The sequence below is a fragment of the Apodemus sylvaticus genome, chromosome 3 (genome assembly GCF_947179515.1).
Source record: "Apodemus sylvaticus chromosome 3, mApoSyl1.1, whole genome shotgun sequence".
NCBI classification, from domain to species: Eukaryota; Metazoa; Chordata; class Mammalia; order Rodentia; family Muridae; genus Apodemus; species Apodemus sylvaticus.
Genome location: NC_067474.1, coordinates 134,873,870 through 134,898,446, shown reverse-complemented (window position 1 = coordinate 134,898,446; position 24,577 = coordinate 134,873,870). Strand labels below are relative to the sequence as shown.

Below are 24,577 nucleotides of genomic sequence, written 5' to 3'. Positions count from 1 at the left end.
TGGGAAGGTGATGGAGCATCTGCCTCCTCCGTCCTCCAACCGTTGGTGCAGAACATGCAGGGCTGCCTTTCTTCAGACAGCAGGAGCTTGCAGGACAGGAATGAGTATCAATGTCTGCCCTACCCGAGCCCCGTGCCCAGCACACAGCACCTGGCATGCAGCAAGTACTGAGCAGCTGACTGTATTCTCACTGCTACCCCCTGGCTTGCCTACCAGTGTGCTGCCTGGCACTGCCCTATAGACCTCACATTCCAGACCCAAGTGCCAGGCAGGTAAACATGCTAGCCTGGCATGAGTACCATCCACCTGGACCAAGGGATTTCCTAGGGCATCTGTGGTCCTTAGGCTGAGGCTCCCTGAATCCTGACAAAGGCAGCGGGGCGGGTGGTGTCTTTGTGTTGGCCTCGGGGCCTGGAACCTTGGAGATGGGCAGTTCCTGGAGCAAGAAAGGGAAGCTGAAGGGCATTACAGGAAGCACCATGCTCCTGCTTACCCTCGACCATCAAAGACAGGCTGACCTGCTCCCTTCCTTTTAAATCCACTCGAGGTCCACCCTGCTGGCTTCTGATCTGACCAAGTCTACCTATCCTTCTCTAAACTCGCAGAACTATGTGAGAGTACAAGGGTTGGGATGGAAGAATACACATTGGTCTGACTACAACCCTGTCATGGGACTGAGAAAAAAGTCAAGTCTACCTGTAGGCCTCAGTTTCCCCATATGTCAAAACCTTGAAAAGTTCATCTCTAAAATATCCCTTCAGTTCTAAGTCCCAGCCACATAGTAGATTCCATCACTGGCCAGAAAAGTACAGAAAAACCAAACAGAGAGGGCTGGGTTTTCTTTACTGTTCCGCAAAGCCAGGATAGGCCTCTAGCTCTTGGATCATAAGCCAAATCCCAACCTCCTTGAAGGACGGACTGTCCCCAGGCAATGATGGTTTCTGTCCCTATCCACCAGGGTATTAGAGCCCACTGGCACATTGCCTCTGTCTTCAGTTTAACAGTGGGTGAGAGGAACTCTCCATCACTCTCGTGGTATTGATAATGTGAGGCTCTGGGGCTTGGTGGCTTATTTCAGGTTACCCAGCTAGTGTTTGGGAGAAGTAGAACTTGCCCCAGGCCATTGCAACAGAGCCACTCAGGTGCTCTGCCAGAAGCCAGTCTGCTCAACAGGAAGGCAGGGCGCTTTAATCCAAAGCAGTGCCTGGGCTGGGGAGATGGCTCAGGGGGCAAAGTGCTTCCTGTCCAATCATGAGGATCTGAGTTATGGGTCCCCAGCACCCACACTGGATACATAGCATGGCAGTACATGCTTATAGTCCCAGTGCTGTGGAGGTGGACACGGGCATTCCAGGGGCTCACCAGCAAGTCAGCTAAGCATAATTAAACAATGAGCCTCGGGGCTCCAAGAGAGAGAGATTGTCTAAAAAATAAGTTGGACAGCTCCTGAGAAACAACATCTGAGGCTCACTTCTGGCCTCTACATATATGCACATGTGCATGAGCACACATGTTCACATACACCTATACACACAAACATGTACACACACATACACACATGCACACACAGAGTGAGCTGTGGGCTGCTATATCCCTAGAAGTCAGGCTCCTTCCAGGCCCAGTGCTCTGGAGTACAGGGAATACTGTGAGCTGGGCTTCGGCCAGCAGAGAAGCCTTTATTGCTGAATACCCCAGCCCTTTCTGCCACCACAGGCCCCTCAGCCTTTGCTCCCAAGCTAGGAATGGTAAAGCCCTGACCCACAGGTAGAACAAGGCTGGTCCTCCTGGTCCCTGGTCCCTGCTAGTGACAAGGCTTCTTCTCCTAAAGGATGGTTGACCACATGTAATCTGACCACCAAACAGGGAGATGAGGGTCAAAGTCCAGAAGAGAAGGAAAGGTTTCAGCCTGGTTTTCTCAGTCGTCTATGATCTTGGACTATATTGCTTTACAGTTGTACCAGTCTTATCTCCAAATAATACTGTATACCCCTTCACGGCTGTCCCACGTGCACTGTGCATATCCAGTCTGCACAACCATGCACGAGGAATGGCTTCCCGAGTGTCCTCCACAAAACATTTATCTCCACTGTAATTCAATCATTGCATAATTACTTATTCTCTCCACAGAATACAAAAACAATCTCAGGGGAGGGCCAGGCCTTGTTTGTCTTGTTCCTCAGCCACAGCCCTGCCCCTGACAGCGTAAGAACAGGAATAGATGCTCAATAAACTATTCCTGCTTAATAAACTTGTTCAGCCATTATCACCCAGGCATTGAATTAAAGAGTAGCTCTGTCCTTGGGTTACACCCGTGCTCTGGTCCCAGCTCTCCTGCTGCTTCTCCCATGCCCCTGAGCCATGCATTTCTGTCTGGACCTCAGTTTCCTAATCTATAAAGTAGAACAGGGACAGATTTTGTATGGCAGATTTGCATGGCCTGAGAGTAGAATGCCTCCCTCAATTGTGCATCCATTCCCCCTAACCTTGCCTGTTACTAGACCCTGGGTTCATGTTTCCTAGGTCCTACTTAAGCCTGGGCATAAAAGAAGTATCCAACAGGGGTCTGAGTCAAGAAAGGTCTCACACAGACCAAGTGCCACACACCTCTCTTGGAAGATGAGTTACAACTCCTGGACTTCAAAGATGAGGAGTTTATACAAACTTGCTGGTCTCCAGCCTCCAAGGAGGAAGGAGGAAGGATGTCCAGTAATGGTGTTTGCCTGGAGGAGGAACAGGTGAGGGTCCACAAGGAAAGCCTTGATTTAGGGCAATTCTGTTGTTCCCTTTCTGAGCCTTGGCTTTGCCTGGGTGTGAGCTGAAGTTGGCTACCTCCTGATGTTTTAAATTGTGTATTCTCCTCTCAGAGCTTAAAGCAGCCCAGGCAGCCAGTGTGCAGGTCTAACCCTTATATATGAGCCTCCACCCACATACACACCCAGGTCACAACAGGTGTCAGCCAGAAGTCTCACACACACACACACACACACACACACACACACACACACACATTAACGGGGTGACCTGCAGAGTGGGACATGAGGATATATCTGCGCTGTGTGCTTGTAACAGTCCTTGTCCAGGGCTCCATGCTCACCAAGAAGACTCATGCCCAGGAGTGAGATCTGGGACAAATTCAGACCCTCCCCCCAAAGCAAACAAACACATGCACGACTTTGTCCTGGGCACAGGGAGGGCCTCTCCCCACCACAGGCTCAGCTCCTTGTCACTTGAGTTGTAGAGGTTGCTGGGATAAGACATCTTAATGGATTGATATATGCTAACATATGACCTAAGGTTTCTGGATGGTGGGATTCTAAAATGCTCGCAACTCACTGTATTTAAAATCAAGGTGTCAACAGACCCTTTTTAGAACTTGCAGAGGAAAATTTATTTCTTCACCTCTTACAGCTAGTAGAAAATTCCCTCTGATCTTGTCTGACAATCGCCTCTTAAAGCCACCAGTGGTCAGTGGAGTCTTTCACACTCTGCATTCTTCAGATGCTACCTATAAGTATTGGTCCCATGATAACCTATATGTTTGTATAATTAAAATATTAATTTAATACATATATTTAAAGGACCCATGTGATTATATCAGGTTCACACAGGTAATCCTGCATAATCAACATTTCACAGCTGATTTCTAGCTCAACTCCCCTTTGGCATAACCAGCTTACAAGTCTGTGGGGTGTGATGTGGACATCTTTTCACAGAGGGGTGCAGCCTTTACTCGTAGACAGCATGAGAGAGTTCAAGAGGAAGGTATCCCAGTATGAAGAAGCAAGAGAGTGGGCTGTTAGTGGGAGGGAGACAACAGGTGTGTGTGTATGTGTGTGTGTGTGTGTGTATATATATGTGTTCTGAGATTCAGAACAGAACACACACACACACACACACACACACACACACACACACACAGTGTGCAGCAGCAGCAATCATGGCTTCCCTGTTGTCTTCAGCACACATTATCCATTCAAACTTCACCGTGTTTTCACACTGAGCTGGGCACAGACAGTTTCCACAGAGACTGCAGTTAGCCTGAGCAGAGCCAGAAATAACCGCATGAGATGAAAAGCATCCCCTGCCCATCCCTGGCCTCCCTGCTCACTCCTCCCTCCACCCCATGGGGAAAGGCCCCACTGGAGGCTCTCTCCCAGGCCTGGGAGGCAGTCCTCTGCAGCCTGGCTCCAGGGAGACCATGCAAGGGCAGTGACTGGTACCCAAGGATCAGGCTTCAGGGCGGAGTCTCATCCCTAGTGGCACCTCTACCAGCTTCCAACTGTTTCTGCTCTACCTTCTTGCTACCAGCTACAGGGATACAGTTGTGATCTTGTGCCCAGCTCTAAGGTCTGGGGGATGGGCCTGGGCCAGCCTCTGGGACTCACGAAGAGCCACAGGCAAGGGACTGTTCTCCCAGTGGTCCCCAGCTCTCCCTCTTCCCTGTGTCCACCCTCTCTTTCTTCCAGTCTTGAGAAGCTTGTCTGTGAAGCTCAGTAAACCTTCCTCCTCCCTGGCTCTTCCCCCCATAGTAGGGCTGACCACATGTGTGGCACGATTCTAGGTGGTCCCAGGAGCGCCCCACCGCTGATTTCTGATACTTCACATCCAGTTCCATCGAGGACATGACTGTCTGTATCTGGAGCTGGGCTCCTGCTCAGGAATTCTGCACCGCTTACCTAGTCCTTACCTGGGAGGACTGAGACTGAGACATGGAGACTGGAGAGGAGAAATGGTCAGGTCACACAGTCTTCTCCAGGCTGCCAAACCCTGAGGCAACAGCTGCAGATCTACCCCAGGGAGGAGGGGTGCAGGGGAAGTACGGGGGCAGGGGGAGGAGGGGGAGACACATTGGCAACAATGATAGATGCTGATGAAATATTTCCAGTTGGCTCCCTGCAAAGGCACAGGCTACTCAAGATGCCTTCAATTCTGTCTCTGTTATACGATGGGAATTCAGTATATGGTTTTATTTGGGTTAAAAAAATAGTTAAGGGTCTGAGAGGAGGTTCCACTATTTAAAACATCAAGAGACAGCCAACCTCAGCTCATGCCCATACAAAGCCAAGGCTCAGAAAGGGAAGAGAATTGCCCTAAGGCAAGGCTTTCCTTGTGGAACCCTCACCTGTTCCTCTTCCAGGGAAACTCCATGTGGAGCCCCCTTTGACCTTGCTGCAGCTTAGCATCCAGGCTGCTGTGCCTCCTGTTAGATACCGTGTTGTATACTTGGTCTGCAGCTCCCATAACTCAGGCTCCAACAACCTTCTCTGCACTTAGGACATCTGTGTGGGGCGGCAGGTGCATCTGCGTATATGAGCCTGCTCTGACCAGTCATGAGCAGTGACTACACTGGGATGACAGGCAGCAGTGCCAGGCCCTGGGTCGCAGCTCCTGGTCAATGGAAAGCGCTCTATATTTAGAATCAAAAGCCTCAAGCAGAGTCCCACTTCTGCTGCTCTCCACTCTGTGACTTCGAACCGCCCACTTGACTTCTTTGAGTCTTTGCCCTCGTGTGTGTGTGTGTGTGTGTGTGTGTGTGTGTGTGTGAAAACATTTCCCATAAGGAGAGAATATGAGTTCAAATGAGGTGACCAGGGGAATGGTCTGCTGCAACACTGAGCCTACAGCCTGAGCCTGCCACTGTGAGGTACAGCCTGTCCCCCCTCCCCCCCACCATAATCCTGTTGTAGGCTGTGGATGGCCCATGCGAGAAAGCACTCAGTGTGTGTTTGCTAAAATCACCCATCTGCAAATATCTGCTGAACTGCACATGGCTACAGGAAGACATGGGCCGGAGGAAAGAAGCAATTTTCTCCAAATACATTTCCTGTGAGGCCCAAATGCTGGGAAGTGGGCTGGGCCTTCTAAGATGGGTAGCAGGACACAATGATGGCTCCTTCTCCAGGACCTCTCTGGTCATCTGGGGAGAGCTCTGGCAGGAGGGCCATACCCTGAGGTGCAGGGTCAAAGGCCAGCAAGGGTGCTCCGGGGAGGCAGGATCCTAGGAGCGAGTCCTGAGCCTACTCCCTTCAGCATCTTCATGGAGACAGGAAAGAAGGAACTGAAAATATGCTCATTAAATCTGCATCTGGCACCCGGCTTGGCAGGGTTGCCAAAATTCTGTAAGACTAGAATTAAATTAGCAAATTGGAAGTCGAATGATTTTAAGCAGGCATGATGGAATTCATCAGGGCCAGGTGGAAGCTGGTGGGGGGAGGGGACCAGGAAAGCCCACATCCCGGGGGGGGGGGGGCGTTGGAAAGCCTGGCTGTGAACAGAAACAGAAAAGAAACGAGCCAGACATGATCCTCATGACTGAGGTTCACCCTGGGCATGTGGGGTGACAGAGGGGCCATACTGCAAGGTGGGAGAGACAGGAGGCACAGCTAGACACCCCCAGGAAGGGGTGGCTGGATGGTAGCCTTCTCTTCACAGTGAAGAAAGGAGCCTTGGGGCTGTCTAGGTGAGAGGCAGATGGGTTCTCTGAACAAGTGGCTCTACGTGGGTGACACCGCATGAGGGTGGCTGACACTGTTGTAATCGCCACTGCATACTTACTAAGTTTGGGAAAACACTAAGTGGAAATTCAGGGGCGGGGGAAGGGCTGGCCTCCATGGGGGAAAAGAGAAGAAATGTTCATGGAGGAAAAGGAGAGATGTTCGTGGGGGCACTTACAAGGTGCCAGGCGCCTGCCATGCATTAGCACCATGCTAATCCTATACCTCAAATGTTTTCTTCCTTTTCATGGTTTTCCGTCTTTCTTTTTAATTGTCTTAAAATGCTTGTGTTCCTGAGAACAGAAACTGATGCCTCTAATCCCAGCACTTAGGAAGCAAAGACAGAAGGACTAGGGATTCAGGGCTATCCTGGGCTACATAGGAATACAGAAGGCAGCTGGACCTGCATGAAGTTCTGTTGCAAAACAAAACAAAGACATGTGCAAGTCAGGTGTAGTGGCTCATTCAAATATTCACAGAATTTGTGAGGGAAAGCCAGGAGAATTATTATGATTTGAGGCCAGCCTAGGCTACAGAATGTATAAAGTGAAACCCCGTCTCAAAAGAACAATAAACAAACAAACAAATACCAAAATATATAAATGTATACACACATACACACACACACACATGAAGAGTGTGCATGAATGAGGTTGGCAGTGTCTCTTACACACACACACACACACACACACACACACACATGAAGAGTGTGCATGAATGAGGGTGGCAGTGTCTCTTACACACACACACACACACACACACATGAAGAGTGTGCATGAATGAGGTTGGCAGTGTCTCTTACACACACATACATACATACACACACACACACACACACATGAAGAGTGTGCATGAATGAGGTTAACAGTGTCTCTTCCACCCTCTCAGATCCAACTCCTCTCGTGTGGACCAGGTGGCTTCTGAGGCAGCTTCCGCGAGCACAGACACATGAGGGACAAGATAGACCCATCCTTCCATTTGCAAATTAGTTGGTTCTCAAGCCTCCCCATGGCCCCTATAACCTAACCCATAAAGAAAGTCCCCCCGAAAATCCCCCTTTCTGTCATTAATCCTTTCCTCTATTGCGCACCGTCTTTAAAAGAATGTATGTCTTCTATGCCAGGTAAGGAGACTGAGCTTGAACGGCACAGGGACCCTGCCCCTTCTGGGACAGTGACATGCCTGGGGACATGTCGGAGGAGGTGGGAGGTGGGCAGGTTCACCCCCGGGAGTGAGAGCCAGACTGCCGGAGCGAGATGAGGCCCAGCATCACGTGGGGTGAAGGGGTGCCCGGTGAGACATCACATCCTCAAATCACAGGCGCTTTCACCTGACTTGCAGTGCACGCTGGGTGGCGGAGCCCTGGCTCCCAAGTGTCACTGAGACACATGCTCCTGTGTAAGTGAGACCCAGGAACGTGCACGCGCGAAGCCACGCTCACAAGGCTGCCTCTGGTCTGTGCTGACATCTTTTAGTGAGGTGATTTATTTTTTTAGTTCCTGAGACAACATCACTCGTGGGATTCTGGATCACAGAGCAGACACGAATTTGTTCTGTGAACCAGGCCAGGCTCACTGCAATGAATGTGCACCGTATAGTCCTCACGCTTCCCAGGGGCACAGCCACACGGAGGGGGAGGGAGTGTTTGCACGCCATTTGCCACTTTTCTACTAAGAAAAAAAAGGAATTAAGTTAACGGAATCAGAAAAATGTGAGAAGCTGACAAGCTGAAGGAACAGGCAGACACAAGTTTTAAAGTTACTGTGTTCACATGACACTTTTAGCTTTGACCTTAGATGACTTCAGCATTTCCCAAAATGCATCTCTGCAAACCTCCAGTCCACCTTCTTGCATACACATATGTGCACATGCACATACATGTATCTTCTCTGACCAGTCAATCTTGGAAAGCTGCACATGGCACACTCTTACACACAGTCTCACACTCGCAACACGTATACACACCCTTGGATGGGTTTTCAGCACACTTCCTACAACTTATGCACACCTAGACATCCTATGGTATAAGGACCTTTACATTTTACCCAGAGTACTTAGCAAGGTTTTATTTCCTACTCATATTTATACATCCTTAGACACATGCTCCACACACCTACCATGAGAAGTGCTGGCCTTTCTTATCTTATAGGATTGGAGCTGGATTAAATCAAAGCTGGCCTAGCATTCACAGAGCCTGGGTTTGATCCCGAGCACTTGACCAAGCATGGCGGCACATACCTGTAATCCCAATACTCAGGAGGTAGAAGCAGAAAGATGGAAGTTCACGGTCATCCTTGGCCAAATAGTCAGTTTAAGGCCAGCTGGAACTACACGCAACACTAACTTAAAAACAACCTATTTCAGTAACAAACCAAAGACCCCATCTTAGCACAGGCATCCTCCCTCTCAGCTCTAAAATATCATCTAGGAGAATGCAGATGGCTTCCTGTACACGCAAGTATTGTCTGGCTCACTGATATCTCAGGGATAATACCCCACATGTCCACGTGCCCAGGTGAAGGTATGTTCAGTGAGTGCAGCCCAGAGACTTAAGCTATGTGATGATTTAAATGAAAATGTCCCCCCAAAGTCTCGGGGAGTGGTACTATTAGGAGGTAAGGTCCTATTGGAGGAAGTGTGTCACTTGGGGATAGGCTTTGGGGTCTTAGAAGCTCAAGCCAGGCCTAGTGGTTCACTCTCTCTTCCTGCTGCCTGCTGATCCAGGTGTAGAACTCTCAGCTACATCTCCATGTTGCCTGCATGCTGCCATGCTTCCTGCCATGATGATAATGGACTAAACCCCTCAACCTGTAAGCCAGCTCCAATTAAATGTTTTGGAACTCTCCTTTGTAAGAGTTGCTTTGGTCATGGTGTCTCTTCACAGCAACATAAAGCTTAACTAAGACAAACTAAAAGGACCAGCAGTTAGGAGAGGTGGAAATTGCTCTGGGCTCAGTGATTTTCAGCAGATGGGTCCCTCGTCACCTAAGCCAAGTGGAAAGTTTTGTGGATGGCAAATTAGGCCCCGCCCTTGAAACTTGCTACAACCTAATCTCTTTCCTCCATTCCCAGGAAAGCCTTCTCCAGGCCTAAGTGTTCCCGAGCCCAGCTGAGCCAGACTACCTAGCCCCACTTTCCCTCCCTGCTTTCTGCTCCCTTCCGCTCCACTCTGCAAGTCAGTCACAGGACAAAGCTCTACCCGAACACCTGACGCCCACCTGATGGTCACAGGAGCTAGGGAACAAGGTGGTAAACTGCCACCAGATGCACAGGGCAGACTCAGGACAATTAGAAAGGCAGGTGACATGGTGAATTGAATAGTCACTGGGGCCACTTCCCAAGAAGGCACTTTAGTGTCCCTTGACCGCTGTGTCCAGACACTGCACAGTCACCGTGTTTCTCTCTGTGCCACTCTCTGTGCTATGCTGGGGTGGTCAGCAAAGCCAGAGAGCCCAAGACTTAGGGTCCTTCTTTCATGGCTTTCCTGAGTAACCTCTGAAAGGTCATGTGGTGGGAATGTATGTGGATTGATTGATTCATTCATTCATTCAATCACTCATTCATTCTCCTTCCGCTGTGTATTTGTATAGTGTATATCTGTATATTATTCTTGCATGAGTATGAGACCACCTGTGAACAAGTGTATACACATGGATGCATGCATGTATTCAGGCCACGTTGACACTGAACATTTGTTCTCTCTTTGTCAAGATTTCTTGTTGAACCTGGGGTCCCCCTTTTAGTTAATGTAGCCAGCCAGCTCGCTCTTGGGGATCCGCTGTCTCCACCACCCAGGTTCTGGGATTACAGATAGGCCTCCCACACCTTCCTGGTATTTACATGGGTTCTGGGCATCCAAACTCTGATCCTCACACTTGTGCAACAGGCTTCACACCCTAAGCTAGCTCTCCATTCAGTCATAAGCCAGCTTTTCACTGGGGAAATTTGTGGTTATTTGAAAGCAACCTCAATATTCTCTACCCAGTTTCCTTTAGAGTTCCCATCTTATATAACATGACATGCTTGTCAGAATGAAGACACTGACATTGGGGTGTGAGTAGTGGCTGAGCTGCAGAATGTCTTCCCAGTACAGTTTTCCACCAATGTCCCTTTTCTACTCCAAGACCCAGTCAGGAGTCCAGGGCACCACCAGATATTCAGTTCTCATGTCCTTCTCTCCGGGATTATTGCTGCTTTCCAGAACTAGGCACCAGTGTTTGTTAGCAGTGAAGGCAGGGATCCAGCCACCCTACAGGAAGCAGCATCCCAGAGGCAGATAAGCTATGTCTTGGGGTCCACTCTGCCTATCACGGTGCCCTGGCTTTGAGCTCCTGACTTCACAGCCGCAGATCTCAGCATCCATGTGCACAGGGTAGCATGATCTCTCTGTCTCACTGGAGCCTGAAGGAGACAGTCAGCATGGACAAGTGTTTACAGCCGTACAGCTCAGGCCAGTGGCTGCCGGAATGTAATCGTTAACACTACTGTAATGGTTGTCAGGAAGAGGACCCCATGTCCCATTTCCAAAGCAGGATGGGCCACAGTCTGAACTACCTTCTAGAGCCATCCCTGTCAGCTCCATCAAGATATTCCATATGTCTCTCTGTACCCCAAAAGGAAAGGGGTGCCCCTGGAATTAGCCTGACCAGGTTTATGCTCCCCAGTGCTATGCTTACCTGTCTCCTTCCCTGGCCTCCCACATGAGAGGGCCTGGGACCAGCCCCCCCTGGCATCCTCCTTCGTGTTTGCTGTTTTGTTGTGGGCCTCTTACCCTGCTTGACCTGTTAAGTTACACCTTCCTGTGTTCCCTTGTTCCTGGTTAACAAGTCCCAGGAGAGCACAGAGTGTCACCTGTGTCCAGGACAGCTCCTGATACTACCTAGAAGCACTGAGCAGACCCAGTGCTCAGATGATAGGTTGCTAAGTTTGAGTCGACAGTCCCCTGCCTCTAGTCTCTAGCTTGGTCACTTTAACACAGGTGTCCAATCCTCTAACTGTACTGTTTGAGTTCGCATAAAAGAAAAAAAAAACTTCTGGAACTTGGGGCTTCTCGTAGTTTCTTTAAGAAAAATAATTCCATGATATTACTGTCCCTTCTCCAGCCTCTTCTATCCCAAGTAGCTCTGCCAATTAGAGACCACAGTGTCTTCCTCATCTAGGACCTATCTCACCAAGCCAACAAGTCTAAACAGAAGCTAGGAAACTCCCACAGCGCATCTGCACTGGAGCCCTTCCCTGGTGAGCATCAAAAGCCACAGACTGCTCAGGCAGAAGGAAGGGCTAGGGGTGGGGTGGTGGGGAGGGGGTGGGGGATGGTAGGGAGGGGGTGGAGGTGGCAGGAGGGGGTGGGGGGCTGCAGATGAGGGCACTGAGCTTCAGAGAGGAGAAGGGAGAGGCAGGACACACAGCAGCTTCAGGGCAAGTCTACTAACAGCCCAAGATGCCCTGCTCTGCCGCCTGGCTCTGACTTAATCTGCATTTGGAATCTTCCAGAAAAGGGTGCAGGTGTGAGAAATGACCTTGTGTTGGAAGTAATGGCTTTCAACATCCTAAGTTCTGCCCCAGGTGTCTGGAAGATTCCAAATGCTTTCTGTGAAATCTGCTCATGGCTTCACAGAGGCGGCCATGCTTCAGAACTCCAGAGACCCTCCAGCTCCAAGAGTCCCCAAAAGCAGCAATAACTTTGACCAGTCACAGAGTTGTTCAAGTTCACCTTTCACTGACGGACAGGTGCTTATGCACCTGAGCTCAGATCTGACCGTCTACCCACATGGACCAGCCTGGAGGTACTTGGACTGGAGTGACAATAGATGAAGATTATTCCCCTAGAACAACAGCCTGCAGGGGTGCAGGGCTCCAAGCCAGGCAGAATGCAAAGCAAGAGAGGTGGCCAGGAGCCAGCATATTACACTGCCACTTCACCCAGCCTTCCCAGGGCTTCACAATAAGGTGCCACAACCACAATTTAAGTGAGCAAAAAGAAACGCACAGCAAATCCCCCAGGGAGTGACAGAATTAGCCTTACAGTGTCACTCCTCCAGGTGGATAAGCCTCCATTCTCCCTGTCAGAGGTTCTGGACAGTGCCACGGAAGGTGGAGTCCTGTGAGTTAAGTCACTGGTGAGGACCCATTCTAGAGGTATGTAGGTTGTGACCTGGAGAGGAACAGTACCGTGGAAGGCACGGATTCCTTCAACATGAGTTCCTAGAGAATACAGACTTTCACCTAGTGCTTGGACCAGATCTGGGCCCATGGAAGAACTCAACCCACCTGCAAATAACCTAATGCATTGCAGAAGGAGATGAAAGTGTAGCAAGCCAGGTGTCTACCCCCTGCTGTCTCCCTCCCCCCCCCCAGGAGACCAGGCTGGTGTTGATGAGCTCAAACCTAAACTCAACATGGGCTCCCAGACTCCCTCTCTCCCTGAGCCACTGATGGGCACCAAGCAATGGAAGCGAATGGATATGGCAGGCTCTGACCCACATTGTCCCTCAGCATATACCAGAGGCAGAGCCACATGAGGAGGGGGTAAGAGAGACAGAAGAGCTGATGGATCAATCTTTCACCCAATGACTGGGATCCTGTCATGCAATGCACCCCCCTCCCAAGGCTGCCAGCTAGAGCAAGCCTTTTTGAAGCAGCTAAACACAGAGATTTTAGTTTTAGGAGTATCAGCCATTAAGTTCCCACAACAATGGTGGGGACACCTGGTTTACAGTTCCGGTGCTTAGTAACACGTATGATTGCGGGCGGAGGGTTTCTCTGGAATCTGACGGCTGTGGTTGAACTCCCTTGGCAACATGACTGGCTTTGGAATCACCTGGAAGACACACCTCTGGGTGTGTAGGTGTTTCCAGAGAGGATTGATTGAGGGAAGACCCACCCTGAATGTGGGTGGTACCGTCCCTTGGGCTGAGTCCCAGCCTGAAAGAAAAGGAGAAAGGGAACTTGAGCTGAACTCCAGCAGTCACCTCTCTGCTTGCTGATCTGATGTGAGCAAGCTCTTGCCATTCCCGCTGTAAAGTGCGAACTCAAGTAAACCCTTCCCCCTTCAAGTTGCTTCTCTTATGTATTTAGTGAAACAATGATGACACCCGCCCTGCAGACCAGGGAGAGCACTCCCCTGCAGCTCAGGGGGAGCACTCCCCTGCAGCTCAGGGGGAGCACTCCAGAAGCAGAGACTCCAGAGAGGGAACACCATGTGGTCAAGGTCCCAGGTGAGGATGCAGGGGGTGTGTCCTTGGGTCTGGGCAACCCCACAGCTTGTATGCTGTCATGTGACTGCTGTGGGCCTGGGACAAGCGCGTTGAAGCCACAGCTAGTGCTGAGGAGAAGCAGGTGGGACGCAGGTAGAACACGCATCTGGCCTCATAGGCATTGGAGCTCTGGGCTTCTCTGCTTTACTAGGCCATGCAGCACCAGGGCCAGCTCCATGCTACCAGATGCTTTACCAGGGTCTCCAAACCAGACAGAGGGACAGGATTTAGGATGCTGCCTTCAAAGACCCTCATATGAAAGCCACAGTCTCTCTAGTTAAGTGATTACTCAGACAGTTTTCTCACTCACATCTACACCCTTCTCTGGAAGATCCCAAGCATTTCTTATGAAATCTGCTCACGGCTTCACAGAGAGTGCCATGCCTCAGACCTCCAGAGACCTTCCAATGTACAGATTGTTAATAAAGCAACAGCGATGCTGATCGCCACGAAGACATGGGGGCGGGGCTCGTTCATTAATCACGATGGTGATCATAGTTCTCATTGATTTTAAAAGAACTCTGGGGCCAAGGTCCTAGGGTTTAAACCTTGTCTCTGTTCAGAACTTGCTGTGCAACTGTAGGCAAATTAACTCAACAGGGCACATACAAAAAGCCTACTGTGTGCTGGTGCAGTGGCTCAGTGGACAAAGCTGCCGAGCATGAGTTTGATCCCCAGGACCTCCATGGTGGAAAGAAAGACCTGACTCCTGCAGATCGTACCCTAACCTTCTCATGGATATGCACACAACGTAAATATATTTTGAAATGTTACTGAAAGTCCTAAAATAGGCAGGCTGGGCTCACAGAAATAGATAGGAAAGTCACAATCCTGCTTAACTCTGACTTCCTTATCTGGACGATGAGGGCCAGAAGTTGCTAAAGTGCCTACTCTGTGCCAGGCCCTAGACACGTGCTGTGAGTCCTCACTTCACCCCACCGAGAGCCTCAGGAGGTCAGTTCTCCAGAAATGGCTTTGCAGCTGAGGAAACAGAGGCATGGGCCCATGAGGTGGCTTGGGTGAGCAGCAGCAGCAGCAGCAACGGCATGTGGCCATGTCCAAGCTCTCCTCTCAAGCCCCCCCCCCCCCCCCCCCCCCGGCAAATCAGCCCACAGAACACAGGGGATAATAGGAGAGAGTGCTCTGCAGCCGATCAAGAGCCGCACAGAGGCATGACGTCATGGTTATTAATAATGGAAGCAGCACAACCAATCCACCATCCCTCCAGATGGACCACCTGAACCACCTCTAATCGTCTGCACACAGAGCACGGGACTCTGCAGTGGGGTGGCAGAGAGGCACCCCAGGAATGCCACCTTAGGGTGGGGTGGGTCAGATAGAGGGGTTAGTCCTCTGAGAGAACAGAGCCAGCCTGATCTCCAAGCACAGGATGCTTACAGTTTGGCCTCTGTTGACAGAGCCAAGATGGTAATTAGGCCTTAGATGGAGCAGCAGGCCCCCCCAGAGGATGCTGGCTGGGAATCCATGAGCAGTGGTTAGCTGCCTGTGTCCTCTTGCAGTAGGGCCTTTGGGTCCTCTGCCTGGTCGTTTTTTCCTGACACTCAACACTTTGCCGCCATGTCCATTGCTCAGGGCCCAGGACCAGTGTCGAGTCTGAGAATTCCTGAAGCCCCAAGTCTCACTTCTGCTCTTTCTCCCTTCTGTTCCCAGTGTGCCCTGCCCCTGGGCTGCCTGTCTCCCTATGTAGGCATCAGAGGCAGGTGGCTCCACCGTGCCCCCTGATGCTCCTCATCTTTCTTCTCACCAGAGAGCCGGCACTGGGAACAAAGGGGGTGGACAGTTCCACAGCTGCAATCCCTGAGTACGTCCCCTAGGATGCCAGTCTGGGTCAAAGCCATCTTTGCCGCCAGGGTCACTCACACCCTCCTCTGTGCCCACTCTGCCTCGTGGTAGGGTCCTGTTTTGTTTTGACAGTTATTTAAAACAAACAAACAAGACAGCACTCCCCAGAGTGGGACACCCCTTTCCATGTGACCAAACAGCAGCAAGACAGTATGAGCAAAGAGTGCAGGAAGTGAAAGAAAGGGGGAGACCCTGAGAACCCCAACCTTGGCTCAGCCCGAGAGGGTAACCCACTCGCTCAGGATGCATCTTGGGGAGCAACTGCCAACTCTGGGGACATGGGGACAAGGGAGTTTTCTGATGAGTGACTCTTGGCCACAGGCTGGAGCACAACAGGATGGATGTGTGTGTGTGTGTGTGTGTGTGTGTGTGTGTGTGTGCGCGCGCGCGCGTGTGCATGTGTAGGGTATGTGTAGAAGTGATTGTGTAAGTGTGAACAAGTATATGGTGTGGAGTGTGTAGGGGAGAGTGTGAGCATGTATGGATGAGTGGATAGGACCGTGTGTATGTTTGTGTGTGTGTGTGTGTGTGTGTGTGTGTGTGTGTGTGTGTGTGAAAGAGAGAAGGGGTGGGGGTGGGGATCTACTCCTACAGTGGGTCTATGTAGAGAAGTGGCTGTTTGAGAGTTACAGCAGCAAGGGTGGTCCCAGAAGACAATCTCCTCACGTCTGCATGCAGTTCAGATGAACTGGGGGAGCACTGGGTGGGACTCAGGGTTCTGGTCCCCATTCTCGGTGTTTTCTCAGGAGTTTAACTGTCTCTAGGAACTACTCGGTGGATTTGGTCACTACTGGGCGATCTCAGGCCACTTGTGGCTCTGAGCTCCTGGCCATCCTCCACCCAAGAGGCCAATTAGAACTCAGCTGTCACTTTGTTTGCAACTGTAGGCACCACATCAGCTCTACGAGAGAAAAGCTGCTTTCCTGCAGAGCAAGCCTATGGAACTTGAAGAGGGAGCAAACAAGAGGAATGATGGGTTTGACAAAGTAAAACAAGTTCTTGTAATGCAGGACTTTGCAGAGCCTTTAATTTGCTAATATGGATTGATTGGCTAGATGGGTAATAAAGGTTTGTGGAAACTTTCAGACTTGAGCAGGGAAACCTTTACTTGTAGAACGGTCTCCAGAATGAATGTTCCATGCAACACACTGGGAAATCTGCACACCAGCACAAAGGACACTTGTTAGTGCCTGCTTCTGTGCAGATGATAGGGCAGAAATGGTGTTCTAGGTCACAGAGCAGAGCCATGGCAAATGCCTGCCCAGGAACCACTCAAACCACTGGAACCAGTACAGGCACAAAATTTCAGTTACAAACCAATTTAACTTACAGGCCCTCAGCGCTCCCTGAGAGCTCATTTTGTAGGTCGTAAGGGCAGAGATGAATGAAGTTTGGACCACTCTGATCTGCGGGAGCCACTGCTGTGGATCGTCACTGAGTCTGTTTTCTTTCCTCTGTGGTCTTCACCAAACAGTCCATAAATTCACTATATTCTTATAGGTGAGCAATGGTCGCTATGTGAACCCCCTGTAAGAACTCAAGTCTGCGGCCACCGCACCTGTTCTGCAGCCACCACCAGTCCTGTCCCAAGCTCAAGCACCCTGCACATGCCAAGCGGGTAGGGTTGGTACTCTTAGAAACGCCCATGGAGCACGGTTCTGGGAACACCAGTCTGTGAGGCCCAACATCTCCTTGCCAATAGCAACACATTACCTGCCATTGCAGGTATAGACCCTTATATACCACCGCCACCCCTCTGAGCCAGGTGCCATTCTGCCAGGGGTAAGGAAGAGCCAGAACACGGCTACTTTCACTCTCTAACAGTGAGCGCGCAATGAGCAAAGGCTGTGTGCTCTGACAGACTGAAACTGACAAGGCCTCCCGGGGAAACGTGGCCAGAACAACCAAACCCATTGAGCAGTTCCCAGATGTGTGTAGACCCCGCGGTGGGTCCCTGAGAAGGGGCGAGGATCCGCACAGGATCCTGGAGTCTGCGCACCTAAGGGCGAACGGGGCTGCGCACCGCAGCGTTGTGCGGACGCGGGAACGCTCGTCACCCTAGGATGATGACAGAAGTAGCGTTGGGAAAACGCGAGCGCAGAGCGCGTGCACCGGCGCAGAACCCCGGTCGCTCGCACCCAAGGGATCCGGGAAGCTAGGACCGCCGCGCCCACCCGCCTAGCCTCGTTGCTGCGGGGTGCTCTGTGCTCCGTGCTCCGTGCTTACCTGCGGCCGGCTGGGCTCTGCGCCTCGGGCTGGCTGCGCTGTGCTGCGCCGCGCCGGGCTAGCTGCGCTGGGCTGCGCCGGGCTGCGCCGGGCTGCGCGCCCGGCCTCCGGCGGCTCGGCAGCGCCCGCGCGCTCGGCTCCGCCCGGCTCGGCTCCGCCCGGCGGTGCCCTGGGTGCTCGCTTGGCGGCCCACGCGGCGCGGGGTGGGCGCGGGGCGGGCGCGGCTCTGGGCCGCCCCGCGGCCGCTGGGAAGCTCCTTATTTGGGCAGTGATGTCAGGGGAAGTCGCAGGGGCCGGACCACCCACTTCTTTCCATTCTCTCCCCAGAGTTTCCTGTTGCCAAACCCGGGGACCCCCACTGTCTGTCTGGGGCGAGCACAGCCTGGGCACCAGCTGGTCCGGGATGCCCGGGCAACAGGGGTCATGGAGCAGCCCGGCGGCGCAGCGCTTGGCGGCGGGGCCAGGGAGGGGGGGGGGAATCTGCGGCTGGGGAATCCCCGGCTTCAGCTGCCACTGGGAGGGTCTGCGCCGCTGCCTCCACTGTGACAGGCCATGTCACTGTGGGCGCCGCCCCTCCCTCCTTGCCCGCCCTGGCTCCCGCGCTGTCATTTCCTCTCAGGCTCTCCAGAGAGGACAGGCAGGGAAGCCCCCCTTCCCCCCCCCCCCCCGCCGTGACCGCGGCAGGGGCCCTGTCCTTGGGTGCCACGCCTTGGATCTACAGGGCCAGGAGGGCGCCTATTGCCTTTTCCAAAATGAGCTGGGCCAGTAATCTTCCTAACAGAAGATTAGCCCATGCATTCCCAGGCAGGAATCAACTTTAAGGATTTCCAGGAGCAGAGGATCTGCCAGTACCTCTCTGGGCTCTGACTGGGTGGCGGTGGGAGTCATCAGAGACTTCCCAATGGTCAACCCTTAGTAGAAGCTCCTGTGTCTAGTACCAGACCTGCCTTACTTTGGTCCTTGTTGGGAACAGCAAAGATGTGTTTGAGGCAGTCCCCCAATTGTTCCCACCAGCCAACACAAAACAGTAGCCTTGAGACTTTGGCATTGTCTGCAGTTTACAGGTGCCTGTGCTGCAGCTCAGACCCCGAGGGTGTTGTTTGTGGGCTGCCTGGCTTGCCTGACTCCAGGACTAGCTTGTCTGCCGTGGAACAGCTTCCGCAATTCAGCAAAGAGGTTATAAGGACCAGGAGCAATCAGACTATAAAGAAAACACACTCTCTGCACCATAAAGGTCCATCATTGTTTCTATTTGCACCAGGCCTTTCCCCCAAAGGATCCTTAGAGGATCCAGGCTTTCTCTGGCTCCAGGGCCATGCTCTCAAATATACCTGAGCCCAGTAGACAAGAACTATTGACCTTGAGTATTCCTGTGCCTTCCTACAACAGCTCCACCAGAGCCAGTGCTTTCCCTCCAGATCCCTCCAGCTGATCACTTCTAGACCACTAACTTTAACAGAGGGGGCCCCAGCTATCTAATGGCTGCCACACTCCCAGGAGCTGGAAGGAGGACACTGTGACTGTCTGGCTTATGGGAAGTAAGGCAGGGGTGACAGTAGCTGACCACAGGCCTGCTCACCCACAACTGCCTGCTTACCCACCAGTTACCAAGCTTCCTAGTAGTTCTGTGGATGCCCACCCCCCCCCCACCTTCCAGTAGCCCAGCTCAAATGAGGCCATCTTCTCCCTTTAGAAAAGGCCGTGTGTTCTCATGTGCATGTGAGCGCCCTCCAAACCCCATCCCACCTCACCCCAAACAGCTGCACTCCCAGCAGCCCAGCTTTAGTTGGCTCCCATAGTAAATCAGTTCTCACTTCTTGGGGGCCTTTGCATAACTTCTATTCTTCTGCTGCCAACCCCACCATACACAGATCCCTGTCCCAATCCCACCCCTTCCCTGTTCTCCATGTCCTGGCAGAAGTAGCTTTAGGCAGATAAAGTGAGTGATCGCTCCTGCCTCAGGCTGGGTGACAACCTCCCTTTAAGAGTTGGCTCTGCCCTGGCTCTTCCAGAGGTGCTCATGCCGCCACAGGCAGCTCAGTGGCTCCTGCTTCTACAAAAACACCTGCATCTGTTACCCCGACTGCAATCAGTTGTGATGGACCCCCCCTCCTCTAAGATTGGGCCTTAAAGGCACCTCTCTCCCCTTTGTTAGTCTGTTCTCCAAGACTGATCACAGAAGGAGGAGCCAAACAGTTGTACCCAGAATCACCACAGAGCTTCTGGTTCTGGACTAAGCTGGGATCCGGTGGCAGGGGTTGTCAACAGGGCCAGGCTGGGTGCTCAGGAGAGGAAACCATGGCACTGCAGTGGAATGGCTGCCCTGGGGTTCTTGCCAGATGACCCTTGGGGTGGACCCTAGGATTTCTTTCCCTACTGCTCTCCCTTGACCAACTTCTTTGCAGTTTCTGTCAGGCAATGATTTCTCCATATCAACCAAAGTGAAGAGACTTTAACTGGCCATTCTGAGGAGGAACAGAGGGGGACGGGGACGAAGGAACATGCCTTCAACAAACAACTACATCTACTCTTGATTCCTTGACCCTCCGACTACACAGGCCCCACCAGCACTAGGATGGTCGGCCAGGGAGCCCTCCCTCTCCTGCTCCTCCCACAACCAAAGCGACCTAACATTCAGTCCTATCCCAGTGGTACAATCGTTCCTCACTGGAAACCACAAGGTTTTTAGGGTTTCAACTTCCATGCTCAGCGCCATAGTCTGATGACAGGTAGCCATAAGTCAAGGCTGGCTTCTGTCTGCCTCTGCTCTGTAATTCAGTTGCTCCTCCACCCTAGGGGCTGCATAGAATAGAGAAGGCAGACGGTGCCAGGTGCCGTTTCCTTCCTCTGGGTCCAGCCCCTGCTATAGCAGTGCCAGGTCTTAAGAAAGCTCCAGTGCTTGCCCCCAAGGGTCCTTCCCACATTCCTTCATTCCTGAGATGTGAATCAGGTACTTCTCCTTTGCTGCAAACATGCAACATGCAAGCTGCAGTCCTAGAACATCCATCCAAGGATGGAAATCGATAGGCAATAGCCCACCGTTCCTCTCCTGGTACTTCTGCTCGCTAAGCTGAAAATGCGAAGAAGGAGATAGGCACCATGGGGCAGGGAGGAGGCCGCATTCCTTCTAAGGCTACAATTCAAAAAGATGGCAGTCCAGGTGTTCCAGGCTAGAATGCTAGATGCTAGTTTCTATGGAAATGCTACACACAGATACACATATGCAAGCTCACGCACACACCTGCTCCAAAGTCAGCATCACAACATAGAGACTTCACAGTCCTAGAGCCCAGGGCAGGGCTGACATCTGATCTGCCGTCTCTATGTGTGGTAGCCTTTGGGGCTCCTAACAACCAAATGATAGGCAGGCTTTTGGTAACTCTGTGGTTCCTAAGGTGTGGAGCCTGTCACAGTGTTCTTGGCAAAATTTTCACAGTAGGGATGAGCAACTGCCCTGAGGGGCCTGACTTATTTTTGTTTAGGTCTTCTTCCTATCAGCCATTCATTTCTCTACCTCTCTTCCCCCGTGGCTATCATTTTCTGGACTCAGATTCTCTGAGCCCCTCCCTTCCTCCTTCCTTCCCTCCCTCCTCCCCCTCTGTGTATGTGTGTGTGCATGTGTGTGTGTGTGTGTGTGTGTGTGTGTGTGTGTGTGTGAGTGAGAGAGAGAGAGGAATGGAGGGAAGGAGGGAGAGAGACAGAGGGAGAAAGGAAGGGAGGGAGGGAGAGAGAGAGAGAGAGAGAGAGAGAGAGAGAGAGAGAGAGAGAGAGAGAGAGAGTTGTGCATGCATTCTGCATTCCCTCCTCTCTCCTGGGGAGAGAGCTGGAGGTCTCAGCATATCCTGGGGGTCCTTTGGATTCTCTTCCAGCCTCTCTTCCCTGCTTGAGAACTGTGTAGCTAGCCAGCCCCCACGCCTCTAATTCAGTCTATAATATGTGGCTGTGGTGACAGGAAAGGCCTTAAGGCCATGTGGATCTGGGTTCCTGGGGATGTCACTCTCTTGATTACCTCATCCTGAAAGGCTTTTGTGACATTTTGACAAGATAGCCAAGATAGTGTGATCAATCTTTGAAAGAGAGCACCCAGCTTCTGGCAGAGGCTAAGTAAACAGCACTGATCACTCCCCCTCCACCCCCCCCCACCCGCGCTCGCGCACACACACACACACTGTGATCTAGGATCCACGCTGATCTAGAATCTGGGCCCTCCTCATCGGGCTGATATTCAAGAATGAGGGTCCATAGCGGCAAATTGAAAACCAACATCTCTTGTTCATTTTTGCTGCCTTACTTCAGGCCAACAAGTCACAGTGGGCCTCTCTCTAGCATCCTGCCAAGTCTGTTCTTTTGTTTTTCTTTTCTTTCTTTCCTTTTTCTAAGAGTCTTCCTGAGTAGCCTGGAACTCGCTATGCAGACCACGCTGGCTTCAAACTCACAGAAACCCTTCTGTTCCACCTCTGCCTCCTAAGTGTGAATACGGGGAGTAAGTCCACCATACCAGGCCCAGGCAGCTCTGTTAAATCCCTCTGAACACGTGAGGTACTCTCAGGCAAAATCAAGTGAGACCCTGTCTAACCAAAAAGCCCTCTTTCCTAGTGCCTTTGATAATTAAACCTCAGTTTACTTCCCAGACACACTATGTGCACCCCATCCTCATCCATGCGGCCTTTTCACCTCACACAACCTTTAGGGTTTCTGAGTCTGCTAAGTCACTTCACATGTACAACCCTGCACTAGCTTCTCACCTATGTCTTCATAGTTGCTACACAGCATCAAGGGCATCCCCAGTCCCCAGATGGCACGTCTGTGTCCAGCACTAGCTGTGCTGGCCTGTCCTCCTATGCACTCTTTTCTTCATGGACTAGGTGCTACTTTAGACTCTACATCTCACAAGCACATCTCAGCTCCAGGAATATCACAGGGATGCAGAGAACGCTGATCGTCACACTGTGCCCTTGCAGCTGTCCTGCGCAGAAAACAACCACCACGAGAGGCCACTTAACCTCCAGTCAGTGATTTTCCCAAAGGGCAGGAGGATCTTCTCCATTTTCTGCTGACACTTGGCCCTGCCTCAATTCTGGATTCTCACATGTATTTCTGAAAGGGACTCCCACAGGGCTCACCCTCCCTACCATGGGGCCCCAGGTGGAGAAGGCAGGGCCTTCCCTTCCAGGAAATCAGATGAGTCAAGCCACATTCTCCTGGCATCTCTGAGAACAGGCTTTCCCCAGCCAAGGGACTGGCTGGATTGTCAATAACAAATGTTCTTCTATCCATGGCCTTGTGCTCAGCATCAGAGTGAGTATCTGGGGTCTGGATTCACTCAGACTGAGGCACAGGTCCTAACTCAATACTTATTAGCTCCAAAGACTGAGCTCAGTTTCTTCAGGTGTGAAATGAGGTGGGGGCACATCCCAGGACATGGTTCCCAGGGCTAGGTGAGAGCTAATGGAATCAAGGGTGAAAATGAATCTTAAGTACCAAGCCCTGAAGCTGGCATGTAAAACATGCTCAGTAAAGGAAGTCCCTCCCTCACCTCCAGATCTGCGGACACCAATGACTTAGGCTCTGTCTTATGGTTTATACGGTTAGGAAGGGGAAAAAGAATAAATCATAGGAATAAACACTCACACAGGTAAACAGCGACGGATGTGTGTGGGCTCTGGGAGTAGCAAAAAGGAGAAGGTCTTTCTGGGATGGTGCTCTGGTGCCCTTCATCCAACTGTGAGAGATATGGCTTGTGTGACCAGCTCAGGGTAGAGAGTCGGGGTCAAGGCCTAGACAGCAACCAAGGGGAGACAGATCCTGCTCCCTGGGGGGTAGCAGCCAGTTCCAGAAAGACCTTGCTCTATGGAAAATAACTGACAGCAGGAGGAAGGGAAGAAGAGAGACTGGGAGGGGGTGGGGTTGGTTCCCAGGTTACTTTCAGGAGCCTGGTCCAATAACAACAAAGGCCGGTGTGTATCTCGCTCCACCCGACTGAAACCTTCGGGCTCTTGAGGCAGGAGGGGCATCTTCAGTCTTCCATCCCTCAGCCTCAGGGTCTTCCCAGGGAAGAGCCATCCTTCAGGAAGGGCCTGGCCCAGGCAAGGCAGCTCCCGTGACTCTTTCAGCCATGTCTTTGCTTGTGCTGCTCCATCCCCTTGGACCGCTCTCTTGCTCTCTCTGGTGTTTGTGTCCCCGGCACCTTCCCCTGTAGGTAGCTGTTCTACACGCTCCCTGACCTTTTAGGGAAAGCAAACCACTCTCCTTCCTGTGCTGTTTCCCTCTGGTTTTGAAGACTGGTTTTAAAAAGCCCCACTTTCAAACCTCCGATTCCATTAAAGTATTACTACCTAAGCCCCCTCCCTGACCCTGGATCTTGAATTCCAACAAAGGGGCAATGTTTGGTGCCTAGTGGATGCTCAACACATAAGGAACCTAGAAGGTTCTTTCCTTGGGCTTCCCATGGCAGAGTGTGAAGTGGCAGACGCTGCCCCATTGCCTAGGAGAACAGACAAAGCCTTCATCAATCCCTGGGGGACTCCAGGCCCCTCCCACTATCAGCTTCTCAACAGGAAAACAAACTCTCACAGCAGGCTCCCCCATCTACCTGGTAATTTCCTGTAACTTGCCTCACATGTATTGACCCCTGGAAATCTGACCAGAAGGATGAAGGTCCCACAGGCACCCAGGAGCACCTGACTGGGGACCTGAGAGAAAGGGCTGAGGTCTTAGGAGGGAAGGGAGCCCCTTTGA

General features: G+C 51.8%; 1 protein-coding gene across 3 annotated transcripts in view; it reads right to left on the bottom strand.

Moving 5' to 3' along the window:
* The window catches only part of Hivep3 (HIVEP zinc finger 3), a 137,416-nt gene that overhangs the window by 83,670 nt on the left and 29,169 nt on the right, over positions 1-24,577 (bottom strand). The window contains exon 1 of one of the 3 annotated variants that reach the window (XM_052177216.1): positions 17,840-18,128. The exons of 1 other annotated variant lie outside the window; for it this stretch is intronic. The gene's annotated coding sequence lies outside the window, so the exon portion shown is untranslated. Of the gene's footprint in view, positions 1-17,839; positions 18,129-24,577 lie in introns of those variants that run through there. One more of the 3 variants, XM_052177214.1, reaches the window with a different exon arrangement.